Below are 18338 nucleotides of genomic sequence, written 5' to 3'. Positions count from 1 at the left end.
CGAAGTCTCCAGATTTGCCTTCACTGTAATACCCCGTTTCCCTGAGTTAAATTTAGAATTTATTTTCGAAATTTAGAAGTAAGATGATTCACGCCGGATATAAAGAAAATGAATTTATTTTAATTCCAACGAACGATTTGCAAAATCCTTTTTGTAAATGTCAGTCATTTAAATTCTTATGCATTTCATATTTTTTTTAAATTGAGCATTTAGTATCTACACGAGCTATTTATTTAAGCAAACACTGAAAAATTATTACAGTTTTCATAGTACAACCCGGAAGGCTTTTTATTTTATTTTACTTTCCTTCACCTACTCTTCCACACCCACCTACTTCCTCCACCTTTCCTCCCACTTTCAGCTACTCCCACCCAACTACTCCTCAAAATAAGCACAAAGTAGAGATCAATCACCACTTCCTTTCTCTCCTCAAGTCACGCTGCTTTCGATCAAGAAGGGGGTAAGGATTTAATGTTCCTCCTTTCACAAACTGTTTCACCTCATCCACTACTAATGTGTTGGTGATTACTTATTCTGCAGAAACAACAAATTCACAATATACATCCCTCATATCTCAAGGTTTTTCCTATACTGAGAATCTATATTTCAATGTTCCATTATCATTATATTTTTTTTTATGATCCATACAAACACATCAAGAGAGCCATAGCACACACTCATTTTATTTCGGCAAGTATTACAGTTACAATAGAAATTTCATATATGTTTTTGATAAAAAAAAGAACAGAAGAATACACACGCACACATGATGATATATTTTCTAAGCTATTACATTTACAAGGTTTGATTTTTGCTAAGGAAATGAGAAATGAATGATGAAAGAACATATTTCTAAACAAAACCCTAACTTTGCTATACTTGTGAATCTGGACTGAATATGAGGCTTGAACCCCTGTTTTGTATGTGTGAGTCGAGAGAGGGAGAGGGCAGCCATGGTGACTCTTCGTCGCCGGCGGTTGACGGACGGCGACGGAGCCGCGGTGGTTTCCGGTCTGCCAAAGAGGGGAAAGGAGATGAGTATTTCAGTTTTTAATAAAAAAAAAAAAGGGAAAAAGATGAGGGAAGAAAAAAAGAGAATAGGGAATTAGGGCTTACCTTAAGCTGCCGGATGACGGAAGCGACGCCGGTCGTGGTGGCTCCAGCCTTCGGCTGGAGAAGATGAACCAGGCGCGGCGGCGACGTGGAGGCTGTTTCCGCCGGGTTAGGTAAGACAGAGGGCGAGAGATATGAGGCGAGGTGATGGCTTGTCGCTGCCACTTCGCCGGAGCGCGAGAGGTTTGAAGAGAGTCGAGGGAGATAGAGGGCGCCGGTGACAGCCGCCTCATCTGCTGCTGCTGTCGGCGGTGGCGTGGTGGCCGCGATGCCGATGGATGGCGGCGGCTTCTCGCCAGAGAGAGAGTGGAGAGTTCAGCGCAGCGGAAGTGTGGTGGGCGTGTCCTGTACTCACGGTCAGAGAGAGAGACGAGGGAGGCGGCGGCGCCTCGCCGTCGCCAAGGTGAGGGCCGGTGCCGGGTTCTGTGAGTGAAGGGAAACGAGGGAGGTGATGATGTGAGGGCGGCGGCCGTGATTGATCGCGGCGCTCTTCGCCGGAGAAGAGGGCGGCGCCGCACCAACCCCTGGTGTGTGCGTCAGTGTGTGTGTGCGTGTCATCTGAGTGTGTGTGTGCGTGAAATTAAGAGAGGGAGGAGAAAGGTAATAGGGTTTGGGTTTTGGGCCCGGATTGTTGGGCTTTTGGTTTGGGACTTGGCTTTATTTCAGTTGGACCTTTTATTTCAAAAGAGTTGGGCCCGATTTATTTATAATAAACTTGGGCTGCCCTTGTATTTTGGGCTACGAAATTTTATAAAAATGGGAGAGTGTCTTTGATTTAATTATTTTAAATGGGCTACCAATATTTATTAATTAGACTTATAATATAGTTTGATTAATTATTTAAAAAAATATATATATTTGTATAATAATATAATATTATTTTTATTATGTGCATATTTTAAGAAAGTACTTATTATATGTTTTAAGCATGACATGAAATTGCATTTGCATTATGCAATAGAAAGTTTTATGATTTAATTGGATTTATTTATAAATTCAATTATTAAAAGAAAATCTAGTAAGGATATTGTTGGTGTCCTTAGCTCAAGAATTAGTTTTCAATTTTTATTATTAAATTTGAAAACCCGGCGTGATGAATCAAGTATGTTTAGTACATCCACTAAGACTTTAAGTTAGCTTCACGAGACCTATTAAGAATAGAATTTCTTGTAGGCTTTATGAACCAAGGAGATTAGCGCTGCTTTCCCAAGACGAGTTTATGTGATTATAATCTTCAGGCTTTGCCTATCCAGGTGGGCATTACTTTTACTATACGTATATAGAGATCCCCTGCGTGTCGTAGGCCTCTTATACGAATATATGCATGAGATGATTTTAACTGTTAATTTCATATTATTATTATGCCCAAATGATAAATGACTCTTATGAAATGAAAATGAAATGTTTATGAAATGAAATGAAATGTTTATGAAATGATTGACTGCCAAAAATGTTTATGTTTTTATATGTATCCTATCTGTGTTGGTTCGCCAACTTTAAAGGAAATCCAATTGGGATCCTATGCTAGACAAAGGTCGCTAGCTAGGGTTAACGTGTACACTTATGGAGACCGCGAGTCGCTTGCGACCGGTCTTGGCGTCCGTGGTAAGGAGGCCTCCTTCCCGGCGCGTGACAGAAAGGAACAGATATGGATCATATGAAGGAAAATGATCGGCCGATCGACTTTATGAAAATGAAAGAAATATTTTAGTAAGCGCAGGTCATTTAAGAAAACCCCTGTGTGTTACTGTTATGGCAGTTCAATTTATATATGTATGCATGTTGTATTTTCGGCTATGCCCACTGAGTATTTTTATACTCAGCCCTGCATGTATTTCTAAATGTGCAGGTTGAGCAGTTGATGGAATGGAATGATGTTGAGCGGGTGTTCCTTTGACATTTCAAGAAATGTAACCTTGAGTATACATCTTCATATGTATATCTCACACGTTTTCCGCTGCAAAACACTTTGATTAGGATAACTCTATGTTATGAAGTTGTTACACGTGTTATTGGGTAAACCACCTTAATCAGTTCTCTTTTATGTGTATGTTTTATAAGTATCCAAATGATCATATATGATCCTAGCCTTTTTATCTATAAGTGATATTTTCATATACTTTAATGTTAAGTAATTGTCCATTTCCATTTCTTATTGTTCACCCCAAGTCATAACCCCTGTTAACCCGTCATTGGGATAGTGGGCTGTGACATTCACCGACTCAAGAAGAACAAGCTCATGTTGAGCCACTAGCCGATCAGGAAGGAGAAGAACCTTTTCAAGGACCTCTCCCTCCCCTTTCAGGATATTTTCACTTTTGCACTGAAACTTTCCAAGAAAAGGTCACCTTCACAGACCCTGATGCTCATTCCTCCTCAACTGTTACACCAACTGCAGAGCTTAGGAACTACTTGCTGAAGCTTGCTCAACACAGCGTAAATATCTCTCTTCCTTCAGTCCTAGCCGAAAGATATCCTGATGTCTATCAAGATCTGGTCAGATATCACTTCTACACCTTCGTCAAGACCGCTCCTGAATCCCAATTTCAAGGGATTGATGAGATGATGACTACCTCTGAGATTGACTCCATAGAGGCCGATATTTTGAGAAATTCAAATCACAAATCTATGGGATGCCATCCACGACTGGGTGCCAAACTTCAGGCAATACCTCCTTGCCCGAGGACTGCTCAACATTCCTCCAAACGAATAAGATCCTACCAACAAATAAGAAATTCCCGCAGAGACACCTCATGCAACTGATGACATTCAAACAGAGCAAGGGACTGAAGAGACACCAGCTGCTACATTCCAATCAACTGATGCAGAGATTCAACTAATAAAGAAAAAGTTCCAAGCTCAAGAGATAGAGTTTGCTGATCTCAAGGCCAAGTTTGCCCGTATCGAGTCAGCTGTAATGAATCTGCAGCACCAGAGTGGACACCGAGCAACAGATGCTGCTGCCACTGAAACAGAAGACCATCAGGAGGAAAGCAAAAATGAGAAAGGGAAAGGGAAGAAAGAAACAGAGACTACAAAGAGTTCTGAAGAAAGGTTTAACAAAAGATCTCGCACTGATTAGTCCAGGTGAAGTGGTAAAAAGTGTTGGATTTGTATACTGAAAGCAAGAATGTTTTATGCTTGTATACAATGTTTCCTGTGTTCACTATTTAATCTCCTATCTGATTGTGTTCATGATTGCATTTATATGTCCTTTATCTCTACATAAGTTGATTATATGGTGATTAACGGATCACAGAAGGTCATATGATTGGAATAAACTTAAGAGATATAAATAGATAACAACCGACATGACTCTAGGACGAGTTGTTGGTCTAGGCTGCAGTATAGATGGAAATAGTTTGTCTTGACTATTTGTCTATACTTCTACGTCATAACGTATTGATAGGATCACAGTGAGATGTATTCTTCTATCTGACATAAGTGAAGAATCAAGATCTCGGTGACTTAATATAATCTTAATACTAATAAGATTTCAGATATATATGTTGATTCGTGTATCACTTTAATTTACTATGGGTGATAGTTATATATTAACTTGAGTACTCTGTATCTTGGGTGATAGCGGTCAATATATGATATTTGGTTATCTGTATTAGTGCCTGTATCCGGTATAGGATAATGACATCCCCTTAAGGAGCTCAATAAGGTTTATTGCGTTAAACCCTGCAGGTTGATTAAGTTCAGGCGCAATAATAAGGTTTGAGTGGTACTGCTTAAGGATTACAAAGAGATTAATTAATTTAAGCTGTTAGAGCTCTAATTAATTAATGGATGTCAGATATTTTAAATACGAAGATTTAATAAGTCTAAATACAAGCCTCGACTCATCATCGGTAAAAAAGGGGTAAGTCAGTATAATTTCTCTAGTGGAATGAATTAATACCTATGAATTAATTGTGATCTGGGCTGATCATAATAATTAATTCATTAGAGGCCCATCTTTATTCCTTGTATCTGATCCCTGGACTGGCCCAAAGTCTCCTGAGCCCAATAGGAGTAAAATTCACCCACTACAGTTATTGGTGCCCTAGGACTGTGTTTTGTCTATAAATACAACTATCTGCTCTCAGGATAAGACACAAATAATCAGGGTTTTAGAGAGCAGTAGAGGGCGCCGTTTCGGAAATTCCCATCGGGCACTATTTACTATTGCGCGCGACATTCTTGTTTCGGCCATATCTTCTTCGTCGGAACTCGGATTTGCGAACCGTTTGCGCCTACGAACTCGTATTGAGACGAACTACAACTTTTATTAAGACCATCGGTCTAAATTCAAACTCCATATTTCTGTAAAATTCATTAAATTACGAGCAAGTATCATATTTCACAAGATAAAGCAATATAAGCACAAAACAATCATCAAACACTCAATTCCCTATAAAATTAACATCCTAAAAACATTAAAAACCATGGAAAAGTGAGTGTTATCAGCTTATGGGTGCACAACAAACCTTCAACTGAAATAAGGTTTCTGTGCCAATACACTGGATTGGACTTCTCGTCTCCTTCTAAACTCGCAGTTGCAATGACTACACTTCGTCTTGCGTGCGGGGGCTAAGAACTCTTGAATTCATACCACTGTCTCGAACTCTCTCAAACTCTCTTTTCACTCAGTTGAAAAGGGGTTCGAATTACCAACTAGGTTACAAAGATCAGACTCTCTGTAATCGGGAACTTAGGCTTTGAATTAAACAAAGGATTTGCCTAAAAAATTAAGAGAATGCGTATAATCAGTGAACTGATTTTGGCTTTGAATATTATCTTCTTCGATTCAAACTTGGAAGGCAGTGAAAGACTGAGTTGTGATTTTGGCAGAGGTTCAGCTTGTGCATTTGAATCGGTGAAGATTGTGATGTTCCTCGAGCTCTATTTATAGGCGAAGTCTTGAATAGATCCGTTGGCAAGGTCTTCAAGAAGTCGTCCGTTGTGAGATAGATTTGAATTTGGCTGAGGCTTCAATCTACGAGGTTTCTAATTTGGTGAAGAACGGTGTCTCAAGTCCAGAAGTAAGGCGTCTCTGAAAACTTCAGTGAAAAGTTAGCACCAAAAAGAAATGCTCTGCACAAAAGGACGATCTTTAAAATCTCTGCATTTAATGCGGCTGTACTTGGTGTGTACGTGGCTCCCTTTTAACCTAAAAGGTTCAGTCAGAGGAAGAATGTCAACTAATACTTGACTTGAGTATCAGTCCGCTAATTCCACGTGGCCAGCATTAGTTAATCAGTTATAACTGATTCTTCAGTGAGATCCTCCTCCAGTCAATACATCAGTATTTGACTTGGTCTTTTCACATGCTATCTTCAGTTGCGTAGTCTTCAGTCTTTAGTCCGTCGATCTTCAGTTTTCAGGGCATCGGTTAAACTAGAAGACATTAACTCTAACACTTGAGTTCGAAAAGTTTTAGTCTATTAAAAGAAATTCTAAGAGTTTTGGTATCATCAAAAGTAGAGCTAGGATATTTCATTAATTTTCCAACAAATCAAAGCTTTGAAAAGACTTTGATTCCGATATATAATTTAAACAAAAATGTTTTATTTGAAATATTTTATATTTTAGAAATTTATTCAATCAAAATCATGAATTGAATATATTCGATTCGAATCAAATAGTAGGAAGTCAAATAAAATTGAAGAAATTTTCGAAGTAAATATTCAATTTATATTGTTTAAAATACACTTGTAAAGAATTGAAATGAATATTCGATTCGATTCGAGTATTCGCGAATCAGTTTGCGAATCGAATACAAATAGTAAATAAGATACGAAAGATATTCGAATACTGATTCCGATAATCGAATACAAATAGTAAATAAGATACGAAAGATATTCGAATCAGTTCTAGTCTATAAGATATTCGAATAATAATAATAATAATAACAACAACAACAACAACAACAACAACAACAACAACAATAATAATAATAATAATAATAATAATAATAATAATAATAATAATAATAATAATAATAATAATAATAATAATAATAATAATAATAATAATAATAATAATAATAATAATAATAATAATAATAATAATAATAATAATAATAATCAAAGCTTTGAAAAGACTTTGATTCCGATATATAATTGAAACAAAAGTGTTTTATTTGAAATATTTTATATTTTATAAATTTTCTCAATCAAAATTGTGAATTGAATATATTAGATTCGAATTAAATAGTAGGAAGTCTAATAAAATTGTAGGAAATTTCGTATTAAATATTCAATTTATATTGTTTAAAATATACATTCAAAAAATTTAAATGAATATTCAATTAGGTTCGAGTATTCACGAATCAGTTTACGAAAAGTAAATAAGATTCGAAAGATATTCGAATACTGATTCGAATATACAATTCTTTTTACGGAAATGAATCTAATCCTATGATATTCGATTCGATTCGTTTACATCTCTAATACAATTCGAGAATTACGATATTCGATTCGTTTTCATCCCTAATACGATTCGAGAATTACGATATTCGATTCGATATTTGAAAATATTCGAATATTTATAATTTCTCAATCAAAATCGCGAATTGAATATATTCGATTCGAATCAAATAGTAGGAAGTCTAAAAAAATTGTAGGAATTTTCGTATTAAATATTCAATTTATATTGTTTAAAATAAACTTGTAAAAAATTGAAATGAATATTCGATTCGATTCGAGTATTCGCGAATCAGTTTGCGAATCGAATACGAATAGTAAATAAGATTCGAAAGATATTCGAATACTGATTCGAATATACAATTATTCTTACGGAAATGAATCTAATCCTATGATATTCGATTCGATTCGTTTACATCTCTAATACAATTCGAGAATTACGATATTCGATTCGTTTTCATCCCTAATACGATTCGAGAATTACGATATTCGATTCGATATTTTGATATTTGAAAATATTCGAATATTTATAATTTCTCAATCAAAATCGCGAATTGAATATACTAATTTCGAATCAAATAGTAGGAAGTCTAGTAAAATTGTAGGAATTTTTGAATTAAATATTCAATTTATATTGTTTAAAATACACTTGTAAAAAATTGAAATGAATATTCAATTCGGTTCGAGTATTCGCGAATCAGTTCACAAATCGAATACGAATAGTAAATAAGATTCGAATGATATTCGAATATTGATTCGAATTTACAATTATTATTACGAAAATGAATCGAAATGATATTCGATTCGATTCGTTTACATTCCTAATACGATTTAAGAATTACGATATTCGATTCGTTTAATCCATAATACGATTCAAGAATTACGATATTCGATTCGATATTCGAAAATATTCGAATATTTATAATATATTTATATTTTTATAAATAAAAAATAAAATTGATATAAAGTTAAATAAATAAAAAAACTAATTTAAATAATAATAATAATAATAATAACAATAATAATAATAATAATAATAATAATAATAATAATAATAATAATAATAATAATAATAATAATAATAATAATAATAATAATAATAATAATAATAATAATAATAATAATAATAATAATAATAATAATAATAATAATAATAATCATAGCTTTGAAAAGACTTTGATTCCGATATATAATTGAAAAAAAAGTGTTTTATTTGAAATATTTTATATTTTATAAATTTTCTCAATCAAAATTGTGAATTGAATATATTCGATTCGAAATAAATAGTACGAAGTCTAATAAAATTGTAGGAATTTTCGTATTAAAAATTCAATTTATATTGTTTAAAATATACATTCAAAAAATTTAAATGAATATTCAATTCGGTTCGAGTATTCACGAATAAGTTTACAAATCGAATACGAATAGTAAATAAGATTCGAAAGATATTCGAATACTGATTTGAATATACAATTCTTTTTACGGAAATGAATCTAATCCTATGATATTCGATTCGATTCGTTTATATCTCTAATACAATTCGAGAATTACGATATTCGATTCGTTTTCATCCCTAATACGATTCGAGAATTACGATATTCGATTCGATATTTGAAAATATTCGAATATTTATAATTTCTCAATCAAAATCGCGAATTGAATATATTCGATTCGAATCAAATAGTAGGAAGTCTAAAAAAATTGTAGGAATTTTCGTATTAAATATTCAATTTATATTGTTTAAAATACACTTGTAAAAAATTGAAATGAATATTCGATTCGATTCGAGTATTCGCGAATCAGTTTGCGAATCGAATACGAATAGTAAATAAGATTCGAAAGATATTCGAATACGGATTCGAATATACATTAATTCTTCTTACGGAAATGAATCTAATCCTATGATATTCGATTCGATTCGTTTACATCTCTAATACAATTCGAGAATTACGATATTCGATTCGTTTTCATCCCTAATACGATTCGAGAATTACGATATTCGATTCGATATTTCGATATTTGAAAATATTCGAATATTTATAATTTCTCAATCAAAATCGCGAATTGAATATACTAATTTCGAATGAAATAGTAGGAAGTCTAGTAAAATTGTAGGAATTTTTGAATTAAATATTCAATTTATATTGTTTAAAATACACTTGTAAAAAATTGAAATGAATATTCAATTCGGTTCGAGTATTCGCGAATCAGTTCACAAATCGAATACGAATAGTAAATAAGATTCGAATATTGATTCGAATTTACAATTATTATTACGAAAATGAATCGAAATGATATTCGATTCGATTCGTTTACATCCCTAATACGGTTTGAGAATTACGATATTCGATTCGTTTAATCCCTAATACGATTCAAGAATTACGATATTCGATTCGATATTAGAAAATATTCGAATATTTATAATATATTTATATTTTTATAAATAAAAAATAAAATTGATATAAAGTAAGATAAATAAAAAAACTAATTTAAATAAAAATAAATAATAATAATAATAATAATAATAATATTAATAATAATAATAATAATAATAATAATAATAATAATAATAATAATAATAATAATAATAATCATAGCTTTGAAAAGACTTTGATTCCGATATATAATTGAAACAAAAGTGTTTTATTTGAAATATTTTATATTTTATAAATTTTCTCAATCAAAATTGTGAATTGAATATATTCGATTCGAAATAAATAGTACGAAGTCTAATAAAATTGTAGGAATTTTCGTATTAAAAATTCAATTTATATTGTTTAAAATATACATTCAAAAAATTTAAATGAATATTCAATTCGGTTCGAGTATTCACGAATAAGTTTACAAATCGAATACGAATAGTAAATAAGATTCGAAAGATATTCGAATACTGATTTGAATATACAATTCTTTTTACGGAAATGAATCTAATCCTATGATATTCGATTCGATTCGTTTATATCTCTAATACAATTCGAGAATTACGATATTCGATTCGTTTTCATCCCTAATACGATTCGAGAATTACGATATTCGATTCGATATTTGAAAATATTCGAATATTTATAATTTCTCAATCAAAATCGCGAATTGAATATATTCGATTCGAATCAAATAGTAGGAAGTCTAAAAAAATTGTAGGAATTTTCGTATTAAATAATCAATTTGTATTGTTTAAAATACACTTGTAAAAAATTGAAATGAATATTCGATTCGATTCGAGTATTCGCGAATCAGTTTGCGAATCGAATACGAATAGTAAATAAGATTCGAAAGATATTCGAATACTGATTCGAATATACAATTCTTCTTACGGAAATGAATCTAATCCTATGATATTCGATTCGATTCGTTTACATCTCTAATACAATTCGAGAATTACGATATTCGATTCGTTTTCATCCCTAATACGATTCGAGAATTACGATATTCGATTCGATATTTCGATATTTGAAAATATTCGAATATTTATAATTTCTCAATCAAAATCGCGAATTGAATATACTAATTTCGAATCAAATAGTAGGAAGTCTAGTAAAATTGTAGGAATTTTTGAATTAAATATTCAATTTATATTGTTTAAAATACACTTGTAAAAAATTGAAATGAATATTCAATTCGGTTCGAGTATTCGCGAATCAGTTCACAAATCGAATACGAATAGTAAATAAGATTCGAATATTGATTCGAATTTACAATTATTATTACGAAAATGAATCGAAATGATATTCGATTCGATTCGTTTACATCCCTAATACGGTTTGAGAATTACGATATTCGATTCATTTAATCCCTAATACGATTCAAGAATTACGATATTCGATTCGATATTAGAAAATATTCGAATATTTATAATATATTTATATTTTTATAAATAAAAAATAAAATTGATATAAAGTAAGATAAATAAAAAAACTAATTTAAATAATAATAATAATAATAATAATAATAATAATAATAATAATAATAATAATAATAATAATAATAATAATAATAATAATAATAATAATAATAATCAAAGCTTTGAAAAGACTTTGATTCCGATATATAATTGAAATAAAAGTGTTTTATTTGAAATATTTTATATTTTATAAATTTTCTCAATCAAAATTGTGAATTGAATATATTCGATTCGAATTAAATAGTAGGAAGTCTAATAAAATTGTAGGAATTTTCGTATTAAATATTCAATTTATATTGTTTAAAATATACATGTAAAAAATTTAAATGAATATTCAATTCGGCTCGAGTATTCACGAATCAGTTTACGAATCAAATACTAATAGTAAATAAGATTCGAAAGATATTCGAATACTGATTCGAACATACAATTCTTTTTACGGAAATGAATCTAATCCTATGATATTCGATTCGATTCGTTTACATCTCTAATACAATTCGAGAATTACGATATTCGATTCGTTTACATCCCTAATACGATTCGAGAATTACGATATTCGATTCGATATTTGAAAATATTCGAATATTTATAATTTCTCAATCAAAATCGCGAATTGAAAATATTCGATTCGAATCAAATAGTAGGAAGTCTAATAAAATTGTAGGAATTTTTGAATTAAATATTCACTTTATATTGTTTAAATTATACTACTTGTTAAAAATTGAAATGAATATTCGATTCGGTTTGAGTATTCGCGAATCAGTTTACGAATCGAATACGAATAGTAAATAAGATTCGAAAGATATTCGAATATTGATTCGAATTTACAATTATTATTACGAAAATGAATTGAAATGATATTCGATTCGATTCGTTTACATCCCTAATACGATTTGAGAATTACGATATTCGATTCGTTTAATCCCTAATACGATTCATGTCACAGCCCACTATCCCAATGACGGGTTAACAGGGGTTATGACTTGGGGTGAACAATAAGAAATGGAAATGGACAATTACTTAACATTAAAGTATATGAAAATATCACTTATAGATAAAAAGGCTAGGATCATATATGATCATTTGGATACTTATAAAACATACACATAAAAGAGAACTGATTAAGGTGGTTTACCCAATAACACGTGTAACAACTTCATAACATAGAGTTATCCTAATCAAAGTGTTTTGCAGCGGAAAACGTGTGAGATATACATATGAAGATGTATACTCAAGGTTACATTTCTTGAAATGTCAAAGGAACACCCGCTCAACATCATTCCATTCCATCAACTGCTCAACCTGCACATTTAGAAATACATGCAGGGCTGAGTATAAAAATACTCAGTGGGCATAGCCGAAAATACAACATGCATACATATATAAATTGAACTGCCATAACAGTAACACACAGGGGTTTTCTTAAATGACCTGCGCTTACTAAAATATTTCTTTCATTTTCATAAAGTCGATCGGCCGATCATTTTCCTTCATATGATCCATATCTGTTCCTTTCTGTCACGCGCCGGGAAGGAGGCCTCCTTACCACGGACGCCAAGACCGGTCGCAAGCGACTCGCGGTCTCCATAAGTGTACACGTTAACCCTAGCTAGCGACCTTTGTCTAGCATAGGATCCCAATTGGATTTCCTTTAAAGTTGGCGAACCAACACAGATAGGATACATATAAAAACATAAACATTTTTGGCAGTCAATCATTTCATAAACATTTCATTTCATTTCATAAACATTTCATTTTCATTTCATAAGAGTCATTTATCATTTGGGCATAATAATAATATGAAATTAACAGTTAAAATCATCTCATGCATATATTCGTATAAGAGGCCTACGACACGCAGGGGATCTCTATATACGTATAGTAAAAGTAATGCCCACCTGGATAGGCAAAGCCTGAAGATTATAATCACATAAACTCGTCTTGGGAAAGCAGCGCTAATCTCCTTGGTTCATAAAGCCTACAAGAAATTCTATTCTTAATAGGTCTCGTGAAGCTAACTTAAAGTCTTAGTGGATGTACTAAACATACTTGATTCATCACGCCGGGTTTTCAAATTTAATAATAAAAATTGAAAACTAATTCTTGAGCTAAGGACACCAACAATATCCTTACTAGATTTTCTTTTAATAATTGAATTTATAAATAAATCCAATTAAATCATAAAACTTTCTATTGCATAATGCAAATGCAATTTCATGTCATGCTTAAAACATATAATAAGTACTTTCTTAAAATATGCACATAATAAAAATAATATTATATTATTATACAAATATATATATTTTTTTAAAATAATTAATCAAACTATATTATAAGTCTAATTAATAAATATTGGTAGCCCATTTAAAATAATTAAATCAAAGACACTCTCCCATTTTTATAAAATTTCGTAGCCCAAAATACAAGGGCAGCCCAAGTTTATTATAAATAAATCGGGCCCAACTCTTTTGAAATAAAAGGTCCAACTGAAATAAAGCCAAGTCCCAAACCAAAAGCCCAACAATCCGGGCCCAAAACCCAAACCCTATTACCTTTCTCCTCCCTCTCTTAATTTCACGCACACACACACTCAGATGACACGCACACACACACTGACGCACACACCAGGGGTTGGTGCGGCGCCGCCCTCTTCTCCGGCGAAGAGCGCCGCGATCAATCACGGCCGCCGCCCTCACATCATCACCTCCCTCGTTTCCCTTCACTCACAGAACCCGGCACCGGCCCTCACCTTGGCGACGGCGAGGCGCCGCCGCCTCCCTCGTCTCTCTCTCTGACCGTGAGTACAGGACACGCCCACCACACTTCCGCTGCGCTGAACTCTCCACTCTCTCTCTGGCGAGAAGCCGCCGCCATCCATCGGCATCGTGGCCACCACGCCACCGCCGACAGCAGCAGCAGATGAGGCGGCTGTCACCGGCGCCCTCTATCTCCCTCGACTCTCTTCAAACCTCTCGCGCTCCGGCGAAGTGGCAGCGACAAGCCATCACCTCGCCTCATATCTCTCGCCCTCTGTCTTACCTAACCCGGCGGAAACAGCCTCCACGTCGCCGCCGCGCCTGGTTCATCTTCTCCAGCCGAAGGCTGGAGCCACCACGACCGGCGTCGCTTCCGTCATCCGGCAGCTTAAGGTAAGCCCTAATTCCCTATTCTCTTTTTTTCTTCCCTCATCTTTTTCCCTTTTTTTTTATTAAAAACTGAAATACTCATCTCCTTTCCCCTCTTTGGCAGACCGGAAACCACCGCGGCTCCGTCGCCGTCCGTCAACCGCCGGCGACGAAGAGTCACCATGGCTGCCCTCTCCCTCTCTCGACTCACACATACAAAACAGGGGTTCAAGCCTCATATTCAGTCCAGATTCACAAGTATAGCAAAGTTAGGGTTTTGTTTAGAAATATGTTCTTTCATCATTCATTTCTCATTTCCTTAGCAAAAATCAAACCTTGTAAATGTAATAGCTTAGAAAATATATCATCATGTGTGCGTGTGTATTCTTCTGTTCTTTTTTTTATCAAAAACATATATGAAATTTCTATTGTAACTGTAATACTTGCCGAAATAAAATGAGTGTGTGCTATGGCTCTCTTGATGTGTTTGTATGGATCATAAAAAAAAATATAATGATAATGGAACATTGAAATATAGATTCTCAGTATAGGAAAAACCTTGAGATATGAGGGATGTATATTGTGAATTTGTTGTTTCTGCAGAATAAGTAATCACCAACACATTAGTAGTGGATGAGGTGAAACAGTTTGTGAAAGGAGGAACATTAAATCCTTACCCCCTTCTTGATCGAAAGCAGCGTGACTTGAGGAGAGAAAGGAAGTGGTGATTGATCTCTACTTTGTGCTTATTTTGAGGAGTAGTTGGGTGGGAGTAGCTGAAAGTGGGAGGAAAGGTGGAGGAAGTAGGTGGGTGTGGAAGAGTAGGTGAAGGAAAGTAAAATAAAATAAAAAGCCTTCCGGGTTGTACTATGAAAACTGTAATAATTTTTCAGTGTTTGCTTAAATAAATAGCTCGTGTAGATACTAAATGCTCAATTTAAAAAAAATATGAAATGCATAAGAATTTAAATGACTGACATTTACAAAAAGGATTTTGCAAATCGTTCGTTGGAATTAAAATAAATTCATTTTCTTTATATCCGGCGTGAATCATCTTACTTCTAAATTTCGAAAATAAATTCTAAATTTAACTCAGGGAAACGGGGTATTACATTCCTCCCTCCTTATAAAAATTCCGTCCTCGGAATTGCATATCTGGTATTCTATCTTGTGATACTAGTCATTCGTTTCATTCATCTCTTTTGTGGCATTTTTCATCCTGTGATGGTTCCACTACATGACGAGAACAATATTATTGCCTCGTAAAACTTGAATCTTGCGATCAAGTATCTGGACTGATTTCTCATCACAACTTAGGTCCTGGCTAGGACTACTTTATCTTGTTTAATCACATGCTTTCTTAATTGCGAGGTGCTATACGTATTGTATACATCCACAATGCTTGTAGGGTCTCAAAAGGTCTTATATAACGGGGTCGTAACTTGTCCCTCTTTCTGAAACGTATAACTCCCTTTGAGGGAGAGATTTGAGGAAAACTCGATTCCCAACATTAAATTCTAATTCTGATCGGCGTTTATCGGCGTAAGACTTTTGTCTATCTTGAGTTTCTTTGATTCTTTGCTTGATGTGGTCGACTTTCTCAATCATCTGTTGGACCAGTTCAGGACCTAACAACATTCTTTCACCCACTTCATCTTAGTAAAGTGGTGAACTACCTTAATTGTTTCCTTCGTCCTAAGTCACCTTCTCAGATTTGACTAGGAATTCTAATATCAAACTTTTCTCATCATCTTGGTAACTTTCACTTAAAGATTAATGGCACTCCTTCTGCCATGTAAACTCATTTTCTCATTTCCAAATGATTATTTAATGGGGATTTCTAAGTTTCCATTGTGGTGGCGTTCCAACTTTTATTCTTGCTGTAGCTTCTGGCACTTTAGCCAAAGCATTCACTCTCTTACCTTGAGCCTACTAGCCTTGGGGTTGGGTTATACCTTAAGTTTAGTTCTAGTGCTTTCCTTCCATTTCCTTTTTTCTTTACCTCCATCTTGAGGTGGTGTACATATCTTGTTTGTGCGTGAACTTTTTCCTTCTCCAATTGTTGTAGTGACTCGATGGTGAGAGTCTCGTTCATTGCTTTTTCCTTCATAATATCTCCCTAGTTTACTAGGGAATTGAAAATCTCATGCCGCAATTCATTTACGAACTCCTTTACGCATTTCTCATTATTCATTTATAAATGACTTAAATAAGCATTTTAAACTCCATAAAAAAAATTGATTTAAAACATTTTAATCCTTTTAAAATCCATACTCATAAAGCCTTAACTCATGCTCTATCTCATATTCTATCTCTTTACTCATCTCTATATAAACTCTCCACTCATCTCAAATCATTAAGTTCAAGGATAGGTTTCAAGAAAATCATGGTACTAAGTCTCGATTTATCTCTCATATAAGGCTCGTCTAATCTCATTCAACACATAGACAACACAATCACATAAGGCACATAAGAAAACACAATCAAACATTATCAAAACATGCTCTGTTTTTACACTGACTCAACTTCAAAATCTAACCTGTTCTTACTCCGACATCTCCTGGACTCGAGACTCATACCAAAAGAAAGGTCTTCGATTCTATTTTCATATAAAAAAAAGTAGAGTAAAAAAAAACTCCAAGTATTGTAGGAGATATGACTGTTTTACTACAGTCTACCATATTCGGCAGTTTTGAGCAATCGAAAACTTGGATTTTTGAAAAAATAGTAAATGTTGTCAAACTGGGCTCACAATTTGTGGATATCTAGCTAACACAATAAGGTTAATACCATAAAATTTTGGAAAGCTAGAGCACACAGGAAGCTACTGAAATGAATGACTCTTTCCCCTGCTCTCTGAAACTCTCGGTAATAATATGCAGTTTCGGTTTTGTATTTTAGAAAAATAGTAAATGAAGTCCAAATGACTTGAAATTTTACCGATGTTCTCAAGACTCATGTAGAGACTTGGTATAAAATTTTCAAAGCTTTTTGACATTTAAAAACCGTCGATCACAGTAGGTCAGTAGGCCTACGAAATTCACCAAAATCTCATCTTAAACTCTTAAAATACTCAACTCAACATTCCTTCAAGGAAACTCATCAAAGCTCATTTTAAACACATATAACACTCACAAACATTCAGGCACATTATAATACTCATCATACTCAAATCTTGACTCTCTTCTTACATCATAACCTCAAATCTCTAGTAAAACGTTTCAATGAACGCATCATTAAAATTCTCTTTTCATTTTCATGCACAAAATTACTCAATTATTCAAACATGATCTCATTCATCATATAACTCATTATACACATATAGATACACATGTATGTCATCTTATTCCTCAAACTAACACTTTTCATTTCATTCAAAATTCTCAATTTAATCATGCCATAGTCCTTTATAAAGTCCAATTAGCATATAGACATCATTAATCCAAACATTGATCTCATAATTCAAAAATACCCAAATCCTAGTAATTTAAACTCAAGCAATTTCACATATAATCAACAATTAGCGAAATTAACCTTTAACTATCATTACTATCATGCTTATTATCAATTATCCTTAGCCAATTCAAATAATTAGCACATAAATCAAAAAGCCCTATTTTATATCTAACTAAACTTTTTGAAAATTTAAAAACATGCATAAATCATTAATCCAACCTTAGATTAATCAAATTGAGCCATTTAATAGCACATATAAGACATCAATTCATCAAATCTCATCATCAATAAAAACTTCCCAAATTTTAGCAAACTAAACTTTAATGAAAA

The 18338-nt window shown here is 33.2% G+C and overlaps 2 long non-coding RNA genes across 3 annotated transcripts; one reads left to right on the top strand and one right to left on the bottom strand.

Moving 5' to 3' along the window:
- Window positions 1-377: 377 nt before the first annotated feature.
- Window positions 378-3261, top strand: LOC131026407 (uncharacterized). 2 transcript variants are annotated; one of them, XR_009102285.1, is made up of 4 exons: window positions 378-460; window positions 541-579; window positions 2287-2366; window positions 2963-3261. It is a non-coding gene; the product is annotated as an uncharacterized LOC131026407 (long non-coding RNA). The 2 variants fall into 2 exon arrangements; XR_009102286.1 differs by lacking the exon at window positions 2287-2366 and having other exon boundaries at window positions 385-460.
- Window positions 3262-12884: 9623 nt separating this feature from the next.
- LOC131026414 (uncharacterized) lies at window positions 12885-15416 on the bottom strand. Its single transcript, XR_009102292.1, has 3 exons — window positions 15230-15416; window positions 15111-15149; window positions 12885-13405 (listed from the first exon to the last, which is right to left on the bottom strand). It is a non-coding gene; the product is annotated as an uncharacterized LOC131026414 (long non-coding RNA).
- Between the last annotated feature and the right edge of the window lie 2922 nt (window positions 15417-18338).

This window comes from Salvia miltiorrhiza, chromosome 5 (assembly GCF_028751815.1).
Source record: "Salvia miltiorrhiza cultivar Shanhuang (shh) chromosome 5, IMPLAD_Smil_shh, whole genome shotgun sequence".
NCBI classification, from domain to species: Eukaryota; Viridiplantae; Streptophyta; class Magnoliopsida; order Lamiales; family Lamiaceae; genus Salvia; species Salvia miltiorrhiza.
The sequence above is the reverse complement of the archived record's forward strand: the minus strand, read 5'-3'. Positions and strand labels throughout refer to the sequence as shown.